The 21,860-nt window shown below is 44.1% G+C and overlaps 1 protein-coding gene across 2 annotated transcripts in view; it reads left to right on the top strand.

Annotated features, from left to right (window-relative positions):
* The window catches only part of LGALS8 (galectin 8), an 892,437-nt gene that overhangs the window by 358,624 nt on the left and 511,953 nt on the right, over positions 1-21,860 (top strand). The gene's annotated exons all lie outside the window — the stretch shown is intronic.

Genomic DNA, 21,860 nt, shown 5'->3' with positions numbered 1-21,860 from the left:
ACCAGAACCTGGTCTCCGACTTTGAGGGCTACTGATAGGTTAGGAGAAGAAAAACTGATGTAATGGCGTCGGCTGCCTTACTTTGGACTACTGACGACCTGACGTCATTCCTCAAGTGACAGCAACCAATGCAGAAATACTAAGTCTCTGGTATTTTTGCCTGTCGAGGACTACCCTAGCTGGGATAACTCAAATGTGATGACTGCAACAGTGAATATACCCGAACATGTACATTTATGGTAAGTGTACACAACTGTTCTTTTTTCTGACTGGTCTGTAGGCCTTCCTGTAGTAAAACTTGTTTTTCTGATTCTGTATAAGCCCAGTGTCTGTGCTAGGCTGCTCTCCATGCAGTGGCATTTAGCAGTGCCCTGTAAAGACACAAACGCTTGTAAGTATAAAATGCCCTTAATATAACTATCTGCAGTCTTCCCCAGTCCCCCAATTCCCTTGCTGTTCTAGGAACACTTGAGTTGTGAGCAAAGCAGCATTGCCTTGTTGGCTTGCTGCAGCTCACACCAAGTATAACACCCATTCTTCATCCATGTGCTGTCATCCCATTCCAGTTAAATCTCCTTACTCTTCTCTCTGGTTAAACCCGTAGTAAAAAAGCTGCTTAACCTGAAACAAACAGTATGTGAGCGATGTAGTTATACTATGAAAATTGAGACATAACTCTCACATACTGACAAATCAAATGATAAACAGGTTGTCAGCACAGGCACATCATTTCTCTTGCTAAGTAAGGTATTTAACACATAAACCCACATATGCAGAGGTACTCACAAGTAACTTACCAAAACCTCAGAGGCCTCCCATATGCTGCCGTCAGAAATCACATGCAAACAAAACCACATCAACACCAACCACTAAACACAAAAATACACAGCACAGTGTCTCCATATGCAAATGCTTAAGGCGAAATGCCATGCATTCAAGCATCTTGGTCATAGAAGACTTCATCGTGAGACACACGGATGCCTACCAGTTTGGATAGAGAGAGTTACAGTCATTTGCCTGTCAGGGGCCAGGATTTGCCAGATCATGAGGCACTTGGATCATTCAACCACAAGTACATCCGTGGACAATATGAAGAGAGACATGATGGATCTCTCGATGAGTATGTGTCACAGGCTGGTATGAGCCTTGCATTGAGCAGCATTCTGCCCTCACCAAAAATGATACCACATTACAAACAGAAAATGATTGACTTCAGTAATTGGCTTAGCTTCTGATGTCATTCCAAGGGCATCTAATAGTTTTCTGCTTGAGACCACATGATTGACAGGCCATGCTGCTTTGCCAGCGATGGTCTGCACCTGTTGCCACTAGGCTTTTGAATACTGTCCAAGGCATTAGCCACCCCAAAGTGCCTTTTTAGGCAGTTCCAAACCAACAGACCTACCAACTTGCCAAATTCTTCTGATGTCAAGCTGAAGGTAGTACTACTCAGTGCTAGGAGTCTTAACAACAAACTGCACTACTTGGAAGCTCTCCTCACCCTGGAGAATGCTGACGTCTGTGCAGTTACAGAGATGTCATTCAAGGCTGCGAAAAGCATCCCTGCAGTGCAAGGCTGCAATGCCTGTTACATCAGATCACCCACTGAAAAAGGAAAAATGAAAGGAAGAGGTGTTTCAGTTTACATAAATAACAATCACTCCTCCAGATTGGTCAAGCAGGATGATTTGCTTGAGCTACTCCATGTTCAGCTGACCATAAGCAAAATCCCCCCACCATGTCATCACTTGCTACAGTTCCCAAACCATGATCTATGAAAATCTCTCTGCATACCTGAAGTTAGTAGGCTCACTTGCCATTCAGCCCAACACATGACTCATAGGTGATTTTAAACCCCCCCCCCCCCAAACTGGAAAACATGTACAACCACTGACATGCAGGCTCAGAGATTCCTGGACTTTATCAATGCAAATACCCTGGAACAGCTGATCTTCACTCCCTCTAGTGGTTCAGATATCCTTGTTATAGTACTTAAAAACATGGGAGAGCATCACCCCACCCAGCATAATGTTCTCATTCGTAAAATTGGACCGTAATTCTGTTTCCTTTGAAATAAACATAATGGTAGAGCCCCCACCAAACCCTAAAACCATAAAGAATGTTCCCAAGACAAATTGCCTTCTATTAAGTGATAGCATAGATAATTTCTAAAGCATCCCTAACCCCCAAAAACTTGGAGGCCTATGCAGAAGTGTATACAAATGCCCTGTACAACCACTTAAACAACTGCATATCAACAGCAGTACCTGACCGAACTAAACCCAGGTCTAGCTGGAAAAACAAGCCACCCTGGTGGACCCCTGTCATAAACAGACTATACAACAAAAGGAAGATATTCCTGTCTAGAAATGTGGAAGGGTGCACAATAGAGAAAAAAATCCCTCATTATTCTCAACAGGCAAATCAGGGAAGTAGTCAAGTCTTCAGAAGCTAAATACGAGACTAAAATAGCCTCCCAAGCAAAGGGTAACCACAAATAATTTTTAGTTATGTCTGAAATGTTAAGAGAAACACTCAACAATGTGCTGAGTTGGCTGTAGGTGGCACAACCTATATTCAGCCAGAAGAAATAGCAAACCTGATGGCTGATAAATTCAGCTCAGATTTCACCCCCTCATCACCTTCTTCAGTCACTCCCCATGAAATATCCCACAATTCCTTTGCCTGTTATCTCAAAAGAACAGGTCATCACTGCCCTCTCTAAAGCTGAAAACACAGCATCAGTAGACCCTGACAGAATCCCACAGTGCCTATTAAGTAGCTTAAAACATGACCTAGCAGACCCGCTTGGAACTCTTTTTAACCACAATCCCTTGACAGGCGTTGTCCCAGTAGAGTGGAGGACAGCATGGGGGGAACCATTAAATGACCCAGGAATCTACCATCCCATAAGTCTGACTAGCCTCAGATATGATGCTGTGGAAAGGATAACCATGGCTCTGATTAACAATGACATAAGAAATCTCCATACTCTAGACCCAACCCAATTCAGCTTCATCAAGGGCAGGTTCTGCCTGCTCAGTCTGGTGGACTTCTGTGAGGTCGTCACCCATGCCATGGATGAAGGTAAGACAGTGCATACCGCCTACCTTGAACTGGCCAAGGCATTTGACACAATTCCCCACTTTGGTATTATAGATAAACCCACAAAATTGGGCATAAACCTCTAGATCACTAGATAGATGGCTAAATGGCTCACAGATAGGACACATGTTGTTATAGTGGGGAATCGAGATCTAGCAGGAGGCCAGTCACCAGTGGTGTACCACAAGGCTCTGTGCTGTACCCCCTTCTGTTTGGGATATACTGTTCATGTGTCAAAGCAAGTATACATGGCCTTTAGCTGACCAAGTTTGCTGATGACTGCAAGCTGGGGTCAATCATTGACTCCCCAAATGATGTTGATATCCTACAGAAAGGTCTGATGCAAACTAATGATTGGTGTCAGACTCATGGCATCAAACTAAATGTGAAGTACATAATAATACCCTTTGGGAAATCCAAATAACCCTGCAAATTTCAACATAGATAGCACCCCCTTCAAGAGTGGAGCCAGTGATGAGAGATCTGGGTACTGAGATACATAGTAATCTGAACTTTGACCACCATGTTTCCACGGTGGTGAGGAAATTCGTCTATGTGGCTCAGCTTATAAGTAAGAGTATGGCATTTGTATACCACTGTACTTGGCCCTCATCAGACCAATAATTGAGTACAGTGCATCTTTGGCAGGTACCTCACCAGGCACCTGCAACATTTGGAGCATCCTCAGAAGTTTCTCATAAAAAAAAATACAGGGTATAACCAACATGTCATATGCAGACAGCTTAAAAGCCCTATCACTGTATTCATTTTCCTACTGATTACTGAGGGTTGATCTGTGCCTGACCTACAAGGCAGTCTCTGACCCATCCCTGATGGAAATGTTGCATATTCACAAAACTAACTGCTTGAGGGTTTCCCGCACCAAAGATCTAAACCTGATCTCTGACATGAGTAGATCTTGCTGGAGAGATAGTTATGTGTCCAAGAGACTGCCCCTCCTCTGGAATAGGCTTCCTAGCCATGTGAAACAGAGCCTTTCCCCTGACCATTTTCGAGTGCAATCTGGACCTGTGGATGAGAAATCACAGTTTTACTCCTGGGGTAGCACCCATGTCCCTTATTGACTGAGGCAGTCCGTAAAAATTGTCAAAACCCCACTTGCTGACCCTTGTTATCTTTCCTGTAGGGATAGAAATATTGGATAAAATCTGGGTAAAACTGGCTAGGCTTGTAAGGGCTCTTGAGCCATTTGCGTAGTAATCTCCAATGAACCTATAAACTAATTCTTATTTAATGCCTAAAGTGGTATCCAAATTACTTTAAGCCAAACTATCCATGTTCTCTTTTCTTTCCTGAACGTAAAAATGAGGGAGAAAGGATACTTCATCCTTTGAATGTCCACAGACAACTCTGATACTATCTTGTCAGAACCAAATCTTTCAGATCTTTGGATCAGTTGTTCATTTCTTGTGAAGGTAAATGGAAGGAACAACCTATGTCGAAAGAGATGGTTTCCAAATGGTTGTTGGAGGATATTACCTTTTGTCATACATGTCATAACAAAACTGTTAAAGGCAGGTTCAAGGGCAACTCTTCCAGGGCTTTGGCTTCATCCATTCCTTTTTTTGGAAAGGGGTGGATTGTAGAGTTATTTTAGAAGCTGCTACTTGGTCCTTTGTAAATACTTTTACAAAGCACTATTATCTTGATTCCTTCACTAGGTCCAGATCAAGCTTTCCTTTTACCATTCTCCAGGGACTCCTGGACTCACCTTCTTCCACCTCTCAAAAGTAGTTAGCTGTATTAATCTGTCCAATATAGCTAAGGCTTGTGTGGCAGTGAGCAGTATAATGAACATAGTACAGTTGTATAAGTTGAGCTTCCCATAACAGTAGATATTCGAATGATTACTGCAGTGGCTGTTTCTTCCATCTCCCTTGTTTTTTTAATTTTATGCCAGTGTGTACATTTATTTTTGTTCCTTGCATTGTCTTTTCAGAGATAAGTTTATCTTTTTCTGCTGCCAGGATAGCTCTGAAGAGTTGTGTGTCCAGACTTGTCTTTTAGTCAGCTGAGCTTGAGCTGCTTGACAGTTTGGTTTCAGGAAAGGTGCCTTGAAGCTTTGGAAGCCTCCTGGCTGTTTATCTTTGTCAGGATATAACCCAAATAAATAAGGCTATTGTAGCAGTGATCAATAGTACAGCTACTGTGTGGTAAGTCCAGCTGACACAATTGTAATTTTCCAGAGTCACCTTGTCCTGATGGTGGTTAGAATGAGTAACCTTTATCTGCAGTTGTAAGAGTTTCACCCTGTCTTCCAAGCTGAGATCCTGTTACACTAGCTCCGTATCTTTGTCTGCTTTTTATTTCAGACAATGTACTGTGGATGATATCTGTGCAGCAGCAACTTGGTGTACAATACTCAGTTTTATCAAATGTTATCAGGGAGTGGGAGGTTGAAATAATGGTTAAAGTGTTTATCTTACAGACACAAGGTGGAGGGTTTACCTGGGGTAATTGGCTAGGCTTAAAATGGCCCACAGAGGCAGTTAGCCTAATACTAATCTATGAACCTAAAAGAGTTTAAAAAAAAAACATATGGGAAAAATTATTACAAACTGGATATGATGTAGTAGCTTTTGGTTCCACCATTCTGAGGGGTGTTTTGTCATTGTGCAAAGCAGGTGGGAAAGCTGTTCTATCCTGTCAAAATGGATGGAGGGAACAACATAAGATATAAAAGTTGTGTACTTAACCATAACAGTAGATCCTTATTATCCCTCTCCATCTGTCTAGGTGACCCACTCTCCTTCCAAATTGTGATATATTTTTTTCAATTCCTGAAAGACCTGATTGACCAATATTTGAAGTCTTACCATGGTGGTGCTGTGGTAGCGTTGTTGCCTCACAGTATGTCTCTGTCCGGTTAAATTCTCAGCAAGAGCATTGTCTGCGTGGAGGCATGTGTGAATGGGCGTACCTTCGTTGAAGGTTGTGTGGCAGAGCTGGCAACTCGGCACATAAAAATCAACTGCCAATCATTAGCAGACCGGAGTTCCGCTGTGGCGACCCTTAACCGGGAAAAGCCGAAAGACACAAAACCCTTGTCCTTTTCTCCTTTCTTTTTGATCCATTTTCAATATGGAATATTCTGCCATTGTTAGCACAACTTTGACTTGAGGAATACTTCTCTCTTACCATTATGGGAGAGGGAGAGTGCTGGAAAAGATCTGCTAAAGATGTTACTGGCCTGGTTCCACCTTTAGAAAGATAATCCAACTACTCTTGATGGACAAAGAGAGACAACAAGGATCTACTGCATTGGTAAGTACATACCTTTCATTTGTAACTGACTGTTTTTGCTGTGTTTGTTCTCCCTCTACAAATTTGGGTCCTACTAACTTGCCAAGTATGTGGCGGAGGAGGGCTTTAGAACTTAGCTTTAGTAGGTGTCATTTTTTAAACCCGTGGTAATTATCTTGTGAGCGACTGTAGTACTGTTACTCTTCTGGGTATTTAAGCTGCTGCTGGGGTTGTTTTAAAGTTGCTATCCAGTTGTCTACTATGCCTTTCTTAAAATGCTTTAAATTGCTTGATTGTGCATATCATTGCTGTCAATTCGGCTGATGTGCCCTGAGGTCTGCAACTGTGCCCAACTGAATTATTTGATTCTGACTTGTTTCAATCATATTAGACTTTTACCAGTCTCTACTACATTAGAGAAGGTGTCTGTTTTGCCATTTTTGCTGCAGAATCATAACTGATTTTGTTGTTTTTTTTCATCTTTGCTAATTTAAACACTACTAACTTGACAAGTGTGTCTGGCTTTTTAGACATTAGCTGCGTTCGTTATCTTATGAGTGAAGGTAGCATTACTGTTGCTGTTGGGGGTAAACTGTTAGTGTGGATATTTTTAAAGTTATCCATTTGGTTAATGTGCTTTTCTTGTCTGCATTAAATTGCTTAGCTGTGTGCGCCATTGCTTTCTGTTTGTCTTAGCTATGGATTGGGCAGTAGCAGGGCACTGGGTACTCTGAGCTGCTACAAAAGTCTTAACCTACCTTTTTACCCCATATACAGTAATGCAACTTCAACTTCAGCTGCCGAGGTGTTCAACCTGTGCTGCTAGGTAACTAACATTTGTATTCTCCTACAGCTGTCACCACCCATCTGCTCTTCACTCTTCTTTGCACTGCATAGAGGCACCTTGCTTCTACCCCTTCTGCACTGTAAATCGACTTAGAGCTTGATAGCCACAATACAGATCACTGTAGATTTAAGGAGCTCTAAGTAAAATTCATATGGGCCCATTTCCCTTCTGTACTCTGTAAGGTCCACCGAGTAGTTATTAAGTATACCTTCTATTCTCAGTCATTTAATTACCAGTAACCTGTATTTGTGATCATGGGCCCTCAGACCACTTCTTGTCCTACATTGCTAGTCTGTAGCACTAGATACCCTGAGGCTGTCCTCAAACTGCTTTATGCTTATTGATGATCATTTACACCTAAAACCACTGCACTCCATATATGAGAGGTACTTAAGTTGGAGGCTAGCCTCTCATTTAGATGCACACATGTACAATACATGAGATTGGCAGTGCCCCTTCCCACCTCACCTCAGCATCCCATTCACAAAAAAAAGAAACCCACAAATGCTGAGGTACTGTACTTAAAAACTCTTTTTGTAAGTGCCATAGTCTTCCAAGGTGTAAGTTAGATCCTCAAACCCCCACATACTACACCTTTATTCACAAACACTAAAGAGCAGAGACACCATACTGGCCGTACTATACCCTTGGGACATCATAGGCCAGCAAAAATGCAAGGTAATGTACTTGTTATAGGTAACTACATAGTGAGACACATAGACAGTCCACTTTCACAAGGCTTAACAAAGACAGGGTGACAGTGAACCGCCTCCCTAGAGCCAGGATACAATGGTGGCTAGGTCTCTGAAGATGCCTTACCCCAAATGCAATTATGACATGGTTGTTTTTTATGTGGGTATGAATGACTTGGGACACTTCGTTGGTTTATATGGAGAAGGACATGACTGAGTTCTCCAAGTATGTATCCAGGGGTGATATGCAGCTTGCCTTGAGTAACATTTCTGCCTTCGCCAAGAATGAAGCCTCAATACAAATAAAAGATGATTGAAATTGGCTTAGCAATTTACTGTTATTCAGTGGGGGTCCAGTGTATGTTAGCCTGGAGGGAGGTCACAGACAGTCCTGTCAGCTTCACAATGGATGGAACTGTAGCTTTCACTGTGGAGCCTTCATATAGTGGCCAAAACTGCCAACACCTCCCCCTCCCCGACAATCCTTTTTATGCAAGCTAAACCTGTTCCATAAACCACCTTATCTAAATGAGACCAGAGTACTATTAAAGTAACACTGTTCATTGCTTCTGCCTCAAGAAAAAATGCTATCTCTAGAAGCCCTTTTCATAGGTTCATAAGTGTTTACTAGGCTAACGACCACAAGGGCCTTTTTAAGCCTAGCCGTGCATCCCAAATCTCTGACAAGTTCTGATACCCTTGATAAGTGTAAGCATGGGCCTGAGAGATGAACCATTTACAGGTTACCTGTATCCATTAGAGACATAGGTACCAAACCAGTGATGAATTTCCAGTTTCCCATCCAATTGTCCAAGTTGCACTTGAATTGGGTTAGGTAGGAACTTTGCTTCACATGGGTGGGGAGTTTGTTCCATAGATGGGATAGTCTCTGGGATACATACCTATTTTTCCAGCAGGTACTATTTATATCACAGGCAAGGTTTAAGTCTTTAGAATGGTTAATTCTGGTGCTGTTTGTTTTGTGGATATGCAGGAGGCCCATTAGAGTGGGGTCTGACAATGCCCTGTATGCCAGACATAGTTCTCCCTTCAAAAGCCTGTAGGAGACAGAAGAGGGATAGGGCCTTGAGGCGGTCTGCATAGGATATTTTACTTACACCCTGTATTATTTTAGTAAGGAACCTCTGTGGATGTTCCAGGTGTTGGATATGCCTGGTTAGGTATATACCAAAGGGGACGTTGTACTCAGTGATAGGTCTGATGAATGCCAAATACAGTGTAACAATGACTTCCTTGGACTTCGATGCCATACCTTTGTTTATAAGTTGCACAACATAGAATGATTTCCTCACCATTGTAGACAGGTGATGGTCAAAGGCTAGATTACTATCTGTGTGTGTCACTAAGTCCCTGACTACTGGGTCAACTCTAAGGGGTGTGTTGTCAATATGATCACTTTTAACACTAGAAAATATTGATAGGTATGTTGTGACAATAGGAGGTACTGCCAGTGGATGTGTAACATATGGTAGCACAGCTAGCTGGAATTTTGTAAATAATTATATGTCATTTGTAGCCTGTAAGCAGTTGTCAGTAAAGGTGTGCATTCTCTTAGCAGCCACAAGATAGACATTCAGAGTTTCATATCACAACAGTTTTATTCATTTATTTTTTTGTTAGTTTAGTTTAGTCAGGGAGAGCAGGCAAAGATGTCAGCAGACGATTATGGCAAGCTGACAAAGAACCAGTTAGCCAAGGTGTGTGAAGCCTAAGAACTGCTGTATGGTACTCTCAGTACCGTCGTTGGTACAGGCCTGTTCTCCCTCTAATTTCTTCCTTTCTTACCTTTTTGAGGTAATTCTTGATACCATTGTTGGTACCCTTTCCTTTTTATCCCTTTTCTGTTTGAAAAAAAAAAAAAACTTTCTTTAAAATTTTCTCCTTATTCAGTTAGTGTGTGTGCATGTTTATAGCTACATTTATTTCTTAACTTTGTTCCACTATGTCTGAGAAAAAGGGAACAACAGGTTTTAAACAATGCGAGTCACAAAATATAAAATTTGGACACCCATACTTCATGTGTTTACTGCCTGGGTGTTCCACATTTATCTGTACAACCACCATGTGACATTTGCAGAGGTTCTAGCTCTTGCAAGTTAACCGAGAGGAAAAACAAACTAATACTAAAGGGTCTTCTAAAAACCCTTTTCAGAGGCTATTTCTGGGTCTGAGGGCTCAACCTCTCCTAAGAAGGAACAGAAATGAAGAAGTCATTCCATACCTGCTTCCCCTCATGGTACTGACAAAAAGGCTTCGGAACCGAAGGCGAAAATCCCTAAGCTAGCACCAACAACTTCGGCACCAGGCCCTCAATCCCCTTCCATTGTGCGATCCTCAGTTCCAGGACCTCCTTTATCCAGCTCGGTACTGTATCCAATTGCATTGTCTCCAGCAGCAACCACGGTACAGATAAAGAAATCACTGTACAGTCCATGTCATTTACTACTACTTTGTCTCCATCCCTTTCGGCACCAAAAATAGTAATCCAAAACCGGTCACTCTGCCCCATGCATCTTACTGGCTCTGAGACCATGGTGCCGATAGGAGAATCAGTCCCTCAGACCCAATATTCCCCTACAGGAGATCCATTTTTGTCAACAATTCAGCCCTTTCCTGGAACAGTCTTGCTCCTCCAGGAGCCTCTCGAAACTTGACATGGTGTGACTGGTGGATCAGCTCCTGACGACCAGAGGAATCTCAACACCTTCCAAAACTCCCCTCCCATCCGGAGCCAGGGGTTTTTCCTCCACAGACTCTTGCATATTCTCCTCCTTCGACCTTCCTGCAGGGATTGAAGCTCCTGACACCAACGTCTATCCCAGATCCAGCTTCATCGGTTCCACTGGTGGACCTCACCTTGGTTCTGGAGCTGACCTTTTGACCTTCAACTCATTCGGATCTGAGCTATCCTTGGGATCGTGACTGCACTGCCAGCACCATGAACCCTAGTACGGCACCTATTTTTTCTATGCCACCCACTGCACTTCTGGGAGTCTTGGCAGCACCAAGTCCTCTTGGGAGCTCTTTCTCTGGGAGTGGGCTCGTCGGAGCGGGGTGTGACCCTGGTTCTGAGGTTGTCCTTCCGTCTTCTGGGCTCCCATCCCTCTTTGAGCAGGCTAGCTTTCCAGGTGATGGCGAAGGCCCTTGCCTCTGCAGGCACACAGATGGTTCCTTCTGCATTAGAGTATTTTACATGCTCTTCCTCTGAACCACAGATGACACAGTCCACCACCTTGGGAAATTGAGCACAAGAGCCGCAAGATACCCTACCGCAGGGCACCCTCTCTTCAGATGTCTCCACTGAAGAGTTACCACGTAAGAGAGAGTGCAAGAGGAAGCGTGTGGACTTCCCCAAGGAGTCACTCATGGAAAATATTGACTACAATGAAGGGGAGGGGTCCCCACAGTCGTCACCTGAGGATGTCTCCTTTGGAGACATACTGGAAATTTTAAAACAGCGGGGTGGCTGGAAGCCCACCCAACCCCTCCTCCAAGCAGTCCTTATTCTTGCAAGCTTTTCATGCTCGACCCTCTACTTCTTTAGTGACCCTGCCTGCAGATGAACTAGTCCAGCTCGTCGTGCAGCACACATGGAAGATTCCTGATACCACTGAACCAATCCCCAGGAGACCAGACAAAATTTTGTCCCTGTCTTAAGAAAGTCCTCACTGATCCAGAGTCCTACTGGTAGACACAATGGTGGTGGTGGTGGCTGCCACTAAGAAGGAGCTCGCCGAGGAGAGCCATACTGTCCATCCCCCAAACAGGGAGTCTCGGGTGATGGACAGGTTAGGGAAGTGAGTGTTTGCCTCATTGACCTTTGCCATTCAGTCCTTGAATTACCTGGCATACTTTACCAGGCTTTAGAGAGATTTAATCGCGGGACTCTTGGAATTCTTAGCAGGAACAGTTTCTGACAAGGTACGAGACAAAGTTGCCTCACAGCTCGCAACACTGGAATCTATATCTAACTCGTCCATGAGGTTGATATCTCACTCTGCTGAAGGGCTGGCTAGAGCAGTGGGTTTGGGCTTTGTCATGAGACGTCAGACCTGGACGCACCTTTGCGATTTTGTGGACCCTAAGGACAAACTGGTAACAGGAACAGGACCAAAAAAACAAACACACCTTACCATGAACATAGATTAATATTGTATATTTAAAAATCTTTGTATATTTATATATATATATATATATATATATATATATATATATATATATATATAAACAGATAAAAATTACATGTAAAACTCAAACTTCTAAATGTCTTAATTTCAATACTGAGTTAATAGAACAGAAATCATTTAACCCTGGTGGGTTTTGTGCCTCTAAAATAAGTTGCCATTTTAATTTGTACTTATTCAAATGTTCCTCAGTAAAATGAACCTTTAGAATGAATCTTTTACAATTTGCCCCATTACTGCTAATTTAAACCTGTGTTGTGGGCAATCTGTTATATGTCTTGCTAAAGCATTGGTATTTTTGCTCTTTTTAATATCACCCAAGTGTTCACATATCCTTTCTCTAAACTTTCTAATAGTGTTTCCAACATAAAATGCTGGACATTCTTGGCAATAAGCCAGATATACCACCTACTTAGAATCACAATTAAAGTGGCCCAACACTTTAACTTCTTCATTATTAATCATAACTTCCTTAGCTGTCAATTAAATAGGGGCATTGTGAACATCTTCCACATTTAAAAACACCCCTGGTTGTAATATAATTAATTTTGGGTTTCTGTAACAACTGTTTTCTTGCCGTGTCCTTTCTATATATTCCAACGGTTTTTGCCCTACCTTTTTAATAATTTCCTTATTAACCATAAAAATGACCCAATTGTTCTCCAAAATATTCATGATATCATAATTATTCAAGGTAAAAGTAGTTACAAATGACATCCCTACCTTAAAATTCCAAGGGGCAATATCCCCTTCAGGAATCAAACAGACTTAGTATAAAATTCAGTGGTCTTCTGTTTTAATAAGGACCGATAAACCCCTTCTCTTCTTTTTAAGAAAACTTAATCTGTTATTTCTGATAAGAATTCCATAGGGTAATTCCTATTTTAAACATTTCTATAACTTTCTCAAATTCATTAAAAATACCTCCTCTACTGAAACCATTCTAGCTAATTTCACTAGTTAGCCCTTCACTACTGCCTTTTTATGCTTTTTTGGGTGTCAGCTACTGTAGTGGAGGTAAGTATTGAACAATGTAGGTTTCCTGTGGATGTTAGATAAGAACCTTCCCCTGTTCCTATCTTTCCTCAATTCAACATCCAAAAAAACCATCATATCGCTGTCAAATTTGCATGAAAACCTTAAAAAATCCACTGTACTACATATAAAATTCAAACAATCTTCCAACCGCTCTTCAGAGTCCTTCCATAGGATGAATATATCATCCAAAAACTTAAATAACATTTGCTCAAACCAATGTAACCCTTCCATGTGGGCTATAACAAAATATAGATTGTTAACATCAAAGATGACAATTATCACATTTTCATCAAACTATAGTTCATTTAACCATAACCAAAAAATCCCAAGAATCCCTACACACTTGATGAATTCTCTGTAATGATTTTTTAACTACAGTGTCTACAAATTTTGCAGTATAGTGTGTTTTTGATTTGTTGGAATCCACTATTGGCCTAAAGGGAGGTCCAGTATGGATTTATGAATTTTGGGGGTGCCAAAAATTCCTGCTATAACCGGTTCATTATTTTCTATAAAGTTAAATTCTTGCTGTGTAATTGTACCTTCCATCAGCAAATCAAACAATCTCATATCTATTCTTGCATAAGCTGTATTGATCTCATTAAGTAAAATTTCTATATATTCATCCCCTAATAACAATGCATTTATTTTGTTATTGTATTCGTAACAATCCATTACCACCAACCCTACCCGCTTATCAGGCTTCATGACTCTTGTATGATAATCGTCTGTTATATCCTTTAAACATTTATTTCCTTCTTAATTTAAATTATCAAACTTCTGTTTCATTGGTTTAGCTAATAACTTCCTGATATCTTTTTCACATAATTTCTCATGCATATTTACAACATTATTAAGTGGGGGATTAAAAGTGCTAGGGCCTTTGTAACATATCACTACCCCCAACATTCCCTTCATTAACATCATTAAACCACAAACTTAAATTCAATTTGCGGGTATACAATTTCAAGTCAATTAAACACTGGCCAAAGGAGCCTTCTAGCTGGAATAAAATTGAGCCCTTTAGCTAAAACATCAGCATGAACTGTGTTCAGATCTTTACTGGTGAAATTGTATAGAAAAAAGTCACCTGTAGTGTTAGTAGTTGCTGCTGTTATACTGCTCCCTCATTCTGTGCCCCTTACTAGCGATATTTCCTCATGTTGTTGCTGTTCTATACTTTGGACTCTTTCAAGTCTTCTTTTCTCAACGCTCCAGTGGAAGCATCTTCCCTCTTTGGCCTGAAAGTGAAAGACACGTTAGCCAGGTGTGGAAAGGACGGCATGCCTTGGGCATGCATTTTTTCCACCCCTCAGCAATCCTTCTCCAGGAATCAGAGGATTGGAAAGATGTGACACGAGAAATCCCAGTGTCCTTTCCATGACACACAGGGCGAGTTTACCCCCCCCCCCAAGGCAGAAGGGGTAATGGAAGACACTCTACAGAGGCAGAGGGGGCCCACGTAACCAGGGGTCCAGAGATTCTTTCTCTGGACAGCCCTATCAGCACTCCTGAGGAGCAGCCCAGTTGTTTACCTCTGGAAGCAGTCTGGGGACGTTTTTCTCTGCACCAACCGGCAAACAGTAACCACAGATTCTTAAGTGCAGAATGTAATCACCAGAGATTACCACATACCAGTCAATATTTGCTCAAGGCCTTTAAGGCACATTCCAGACATTCCACCCAGTCAAAGGGAAGCAGCAGCTCAAAAAATACAAAAGCTACTTCAAAAAAAGAGTGATCTGAGCAGTCCCACCAGACCAAATGGGATCCGGATTTTACTCAAGATTCTTTTTCGTGCCAAATACAACAGGGGACTGGAGACCAATCTTGGATCTCAGTATCCTAAACAAATTTGTCAACCAAACAAAATTCCTTATGGTTCAGTCTATCCTACCCTTCCTGGAGAAAGATTATTGGATGTGCTCTTTAGATCTTCAGGATGCGTATTACCACATAAAAATGGACAAATGCTCCAGATGATTCCTTCGCTTCTGGCTGAGAGCCAATCATTACCAATTCTGGGCGCACTACCCTTTAGACTCTCTACAGCCCCCGAAGTGTTCGTCAAATGCATGGCACTGGTAACAGCTCACTTGAGACTGCAAGAATTCTGGGTGTTTCTGTATTTAGACAATTGGCTCCTTACCCCCCCCACCAAGCATCTACTGGTTACAGCCTTACATTACACTCGAACTAGCAAAATACCTAGGAATCTCAATAAACAAGGAGAAATGCAAAGTGACTCCTTCTCAAACCTTGGAATTCATAGGAGCAACCTTCAATACTCAATCTTCCCTAGTCTCCCATCCATGTCACAGATTAGAAAGACTGAGGTCCCAACTCCAGGTGATACTCTCTCAGGGCAGAGTTCCAGCTTGGGCTGTCTTTCAACTTCTAGGATCAATGACAGCATCGATTACAATAGTTCCCCTGGCAAGATTACACATGAGACTTCTTCAATGGTTCCTACTAACACAGTGGTCCCTTTCGGCTCCCCCTATGTCTTTTCAGATCCGCATAACAAACCAATGCAAGCAAGACTTAATTTGGTGGATGAAGCCAGAAAAAGACTTATGGAGTCGCTCTTTCTCCCCCTCTCAGCCCAAGACCATAGTGACCATGGACGCTTCCCTTATAGGGTGGGGGGGCACTTCCAGGGAAAGACATTCTACGGCACTTGGTCCCCTCTGGAGGCCAGTCTGCATATCAGGGAGCTGATGTTATGTAGTCACCATTCATCACGTTAGGGTCTTGGATCCGATAACTGATCTGAGCTGGCATAGTCAGAACACAGCTTAGCTCAAGCTCCTCCCCTCCCATAATGCTCTGCTGCCATACACTCCCTCAGATCTCATTTGCCTCTCAGTCAGTCAGATGCAGATTGCTCAGCTCCTCTTAGTGTTCCTTTGAAAGATTTCTTAATTTTCTTGCATTTTTTTCTGAGTAGTAGAGTTAGTAGGTAGTTATGCCTTCTCCGATATCCCCTCCCGGTCCTTTCTTACCTTTTCTTCTTGTCCCTTTCAAGGGGTTTTGTGTTTCGGCCTAGTTACTGTGGTGTGTAAGTAGTGTTAGATAGATTAAGTTGTTACTTTGGGCTTGTGTGTTTCGGACGGGTTTATCGGGTTTTCGAACTTTGACTTGTTTTTTATTGACTTCGTTTCCTGTTTCCTGGTTTGGTTATGTCAGACAAACCTTTGGACTTTAAAAGGTACTCCTCTTGTGGGTAGAAAATGCCTGTTTCTGACTCGCATGAGGAGTGCCTCTACTGTCTTGGTGGCGACCACCTCGAGGTGGAATGCGGCATTTGTGCCGCTTTCAACCCGAGGGCTTTGGTCGACCATCATAATAAGCTCCTTATTAAAGGGTTGGTCAAAGGAGGCCCCTTGCTCAGTGTTACTTCGGCCAAGGTAGGCTCTTCTGGAGCTAGAAAGAAGCTTTCCATGGAGGAGGCCCCAACCAAGCATCACAGGCTGTCGGATCCTGCTCCAGCCAGGGCAGTTTCGTGTCCCAGATCGTCCAGGGAGTCCACTCCAGGATCCAAGGGTTTGGACCCAAAGCCCTCGGATCCGGTACCTTTGGTTCCCTCTCCGGGATCCAAGGATTTCGACTCCAGATCTTTGGATCCAAGGGTGGGCACCTTACCTATGGATCCGACCCTTTCGGATCCGAGGGATTCGAGAAGTGTTATTTTGGATCCTTTGCTGAGTTCGGTTCTGATTTGGTCTGTTCCGAGAGTCATGCCAGAGCCGATTGTAGTGGAGGATCTCCCTTTGGATCCATTGCCTTCAAAGTAAGTTTTGTCTTCTCCGGGTAGGTCTCATTCTAGGGAACGCAAGAGATGACACTCTGGCTCCAGGCGCGACTCTCCTAGTAGGTCCTCCATTCCCTCCCGATCTTCCAGGAGTGCCTTCCCTATGGGTATGGACAGGATGATGCGGGCCTTTCTGAAAGCTCAGATGGAGTTGGGGCTTCTGGCTTCTCTGGCCCACAGGTCAGGAATCCAATCTCAAACTCCCCCTTCAATCACTCCTCATCCGACCAGTGGCTTGGATTCTCAGGGACTGTTGAGTGGAGCAGAGGCTAGGGGAGCTCTGGGGCCCAGTTTGGGTCCTTCCCTGATGGGATTGGCGGTTGGTAGTGTTTCTGTTTGCTCGGAATGGACCATCTGGCTAGTTGGGCTTGTCCAGCCAGGGTCTGTGGGGTTGGATTTGGGCCTGGGCTTTTTGGGCCAGTCTCTTTTTCTGGGTGCCTCGGCCTTCGACAGTTCCGGTCTGGTGCAGTGCGGTGGAGTGGCAGGAATAGGGGAGTCCACCTTCTCTTCCGCTAGGGTTGTAGTGATGGGAGAGAAGGCTGGAACCTTTTTTAGCCCTTCCGCTTTCCAGGCTGCCAAAAGATCTTTCTCTGCTGTCAGAGTTGCCTCTCCCGCGCACGGTCATCCTACCCAGCCCCAGTATCTGAGCGGCTTGTGTCATCCTGCTTCCGGTCAGCCCATCTGACTTAGCCTCCAGGGGGATGCCCCCCCGCAGGGGCCCCCCTCCTCTTCTGAGTCTTCTCTGCCACCCCTGGTGGAGGAAGTTCCCAGGAAGAGGGCTTGCTTGTAAGAGGAGACATCTTGACACCCCTATGGAGTCCCTTACCAAGGGTATGAATGCTGATGAGGGGGACTGGTCCCCGAGATCTCCGCCGGAAGATGTCTCCTTTGGAGACATACTCGAGATCCTCAAGGCCAAAGGCAGTTGGTCTACCCAAACCCCGTCCTCAGAGGAAGCTGTATTTCTGGAGGCTTTCGGTATGGGGCCATCTACCTCCTGGGTGTCCCCCCCGCTGATCTTTTCATTGATCTTGTGGCCAGCAGGGCTTGGAAGGAGCCAGATACTGTGAAGCCAGTGCCCAAGAAAGTGGACATGTTTCCGAGCCCTCCATCAGATAGAACCTTTTGGTCCAAAGCGGTCTCAGTTGATGCTGTTGTGGTGGCCACTGCCACCAAAAATGTTATGGCAGAGCAGAGTTCCTCTGTCCATCCGCCCAGTCGTGAATCTAGGGCTATGAACAGATTTGGAAAGTGCGTGTTCACCTTGGCTGCTTTTAGCCTGCGAGCATTAAATTATCTTGTGCAGAGGGATTTGTTAAAGGAACTATCTATTTTCCTCTCTGGGTCCATGTCTGAGGAGGAAATCAAGGCAGTTTCTCAAAAGCTGTCAACCCTTCATTCAGTTGTGAATTCGTCCATGAGGCTAATTTCCAATGCTGCGGAAGGCTCCTCACGGGCGGCGGGCTCAGGTGTTCTAATTAGACATCATGTCTGGCTCCGCTTGAGCGGGTTTGCAGAGGCCTTCAAGAAGTCTTTTGTTAACACCCCCTTTGATGGTTCCACACTCTTTGGTACCACTGTAAAAGAGACTTTGACTCACAGTGAACAGGAAGGGAAGACCTTGTCGACCGTTGAAATCAGGTTTTCTGCCCCTCAGAGGTCCTATTCCAAGACCCAGAAGGGGGATAAGAAAATGTGGTTCAGGAAGGCACAGTCTCCCTTTCAAGATGTTCAGGAGGATTCCTCTTCCAGGGGGACGGGGAAGAGGTTTCAGTTGTAGACATCACCCCAGGGGCAGAGGAGGTCCTCAAAACCAAGGTTCCAGGGAACCCTTCTCAGAGAAACCTTTGCAGCGTCTCTGAGGCATTGCCCAACTTTCCGTCCCAGGAGGCAGTCAGGGATTGGTTATCATTGCACCCGCTAGCCTGGGCAAGTGTCACAAACGATCGGTGGGTGCTAGCAATTATATCCAGGGGTTATTGCATTCCTTTTTGGAAATTCCCCCAAAATTCAGTCCTCTTTCGGAAATGCCACCCAGTCAGGAAGAGGCAGCCCGACAGGAGGTTGTAAGCCTTCTTCAGAAAAGAGCCATCCAACAGGTCCCCGCAGGACAGAGAGGATCCGGAACTTATTCCCACTTCTTTTTAGTTCCAAAGAAAACAGGGGACCTACGTCCTATTTTGGATCTCAGTCGCATGAACCAGTTCATGCAGAAGTTGAAGTTTCGGATGGTCACTGTGCAGTCAGTTGTGCCTCGCTTGCACAGCAACGACTGGATGTGTTCAGTGGACCTCCAGGATGCGTGCTACCATATAAAAATGGATTGACAGTCCAGGAAGTTTCTCCACTTTCGCTTGGGAGTAGATCATTTTCAGTTCCGGGCCCTGCCCTTTGGTCTAACCTCCGCCCCCCAGGTGTTCATCAAATGCGTGGCGGTGGTAGCAGCTGATCTCCGGCTGCAGGGAATCCAAGTTTTTCCCTATTTGGGCGATTGGCTCCTGATGGCCCCCACAAGGCATCAACTACTGGACAATATTAACACCGTATTTTCCCTGTTCCATCTGCTGGGTATTACAGTGAACATGGCAAAATCCTCTTGGATTCCAACCCAAAAGCTGGAGTTCATAGGCACTCTGTTGGATATCATCTCTCATATCGCAGCCCTACCTCTTCAACAGGTGTCGCTTATTCGTGACCAAGTTCGCATCTTGCTGGAGCTAACCTGTTCTCCGGCCTCACTCATTCTCAGGGCTGTAGTATTGATGGCAGCTGCCATTTATTTGGTACCAGTGGCTCGGTACCATATGAGGGTCCTTCAGTGGACCCTTGCAGTTCAGTGGTCAGCGTTTCGGCATCCCCTGTCTTTCCCCATTCGGCTCACCCTGGTGTGTCACAAGCATCTTTTGTGGTGGATTCGTTCACCGGATCTTCTAGCGGGCAGGCCTTTTGTTTCTCCGACTCCTGTGGCGACAGTCACCTCGGATGCTTTCCTCCTGGTGTGGGGGGGCATTTCCAGGGACAGATGATCCAAGGGACATGGTCGCCCTCAGAGACCAAGCTGCACATCAGTGTTTTGGAGATGAGGGCAGTCCTTTTGTTGTTGCAAACCTTTCAAGACTGCCTTCCTCCGGGAACGATTGTGGTTCTATCAGACAACATGGCTGTTGTGTGGTATATAAACAAGCAAGGGAGCACACGTTCTTATCTGCTGTGTCGCGAGGCCATGAGGGTCTGGGAGTGGGCTGTGGCCACAGGGCACTTTCTCATTGCAACACACATTCCCGGATCATCCAGTGTGTTGGCAGACAAATTGAGCAGGGTTATATTGACTCCTCACGAGTGGTCCCTGAATCCAGTGCTGACTCAACAGATCTTCCGTTGGTGGGGTTATCCGAGCTGCAATCTGTTTGCATGTCCACTCAACCACAAATGCAGCAATTTCTTTGCATTGATGCCCCCAGAGGGAGAATCCCCCAGGTATGCGCTCATCCACAATTGGGCTCTGGGTCTCCTGTATGCCTTTCCTCCGTTACCAGAATACTTCAGAAAGCCAGACACCTCAAGAGTCAACTGATCCTCATTGCCCCCTTTTGGCCTCGGTAAGTGTGGTTCCCTCTCCTACAGCCTCATTTGAGGCATCCACCCTGGGTGCTTGATCCAGTTCCGGATCTGCTATCTCACTTTTCTCTCCTACCACTCCCAAACCTTCAGACCCTACATCTGACAGCGTGGTATGTCCACTTCCAGTGATTTTGGCTAGGTCCAGGCTAGCTTCACCTTTAAAGGAGATTAGTCTTGCTTCCCAGAGGTCCTCTACTAGGAAAGTTTATTCTAGTAAATGTAAGAGTTTTTTGGTTTGGGCAAAGAAGAGGAATTTAGACCCCTTCTCTGTCCCTATTCCTGAAATACATCTCTTTTTGACCTCTCTCTTTACGGAAGGGCCTATTTTTTCCACTATCAAGGTACAGTTGGCAGCGATTTAGAATTTTTACCTTGGTGGTAATTCTGCCTTTTCTGCAAGCCTGTGTAAGGCCTTTTTAAAAGGGGGTTTTCTGTTACGGCCTCCTATAAAAACATTCTCCCCCCATGGGATTTGACTTTGGTCCTGCAGGCTTTGAAAACACCACTCTTTGAACCAGTGGCTTCATGTGATGTTAAATTTCTTTCCTGGAAGACTGCCTTTTTAGTGGCAATAACTTTGGCAAAGAGAGTTTTGGAGTTGCAAGCTCCTACTATCAAGCTGCTTTACTTAATTTTCCACAAGGACAGGGTGTCTCTAAAACCACATCCATCCTTCATGTCTAAAGCGGCCTTACCAGCGAATCTCAATTAATGTATTCATCTACTAGTATCTTTTCCTAACTATTCCAGTAAAGGGGAATATATTCTGCACACACTGGACGTTCATTGTCAACTTTGATTTTATTTACATAGAACGTGATAATTTAGGCATTCAGACCAACTGTTTGTCGCCTTCTCTTTGAATAGAAATGGCAGGGGTATTTAGAAAGTCACGGTTTCCCATTGGATTTTGCAATGTATTTCCTTCATTTATTTTTCAGAAGGTATTTCCCTGGCTATACCAGTGAGGGGTCATTCTACTAGGGCAGTTTCTACTTCCACAGTCTTTGCAGATCGTCAATTTTTAGATGACATTTGTGCAGCAGCAACGTGGTCTTCTCCCCACACTTTCAATTCCCACTATAAATTGGGTTTGGTTTCCAGAGGAAGGGCTTCATTTGGCTCCACTGTTCTTCGGCATGTCCTTCATTGTGACCTCCCAGGATTTAGGTAGCTGGGGACTCTGGCCCTAATGTGAGAAGTGGTGACTAGATAACATTGATTTATAGTTATGTACATACCATAACTTGGCATCTGTGTTATCTGTAGTCACC

The sequence above is a fragment of the Protopterus annectens genome, chromosome 1.part2, assembly GCF_019279795.1.
Source record: "Protopterus annectens isolate FY-2018-M chromosome 1.part2, PAN1.0, whole genome shotgun sequence".
NCBI classification, from domain to species: domain Eukaryota; kingdom Metazoa; phylum Chordata; order Ceratodontiformes; family Protopteridae; genus Protopterus; species Protopterus annectens.
The sequence above is the reverse complement of the archived record's forward strand: the minus strand, read 5'-3'. Positions and strand labels throughout refer to the sequence as shown.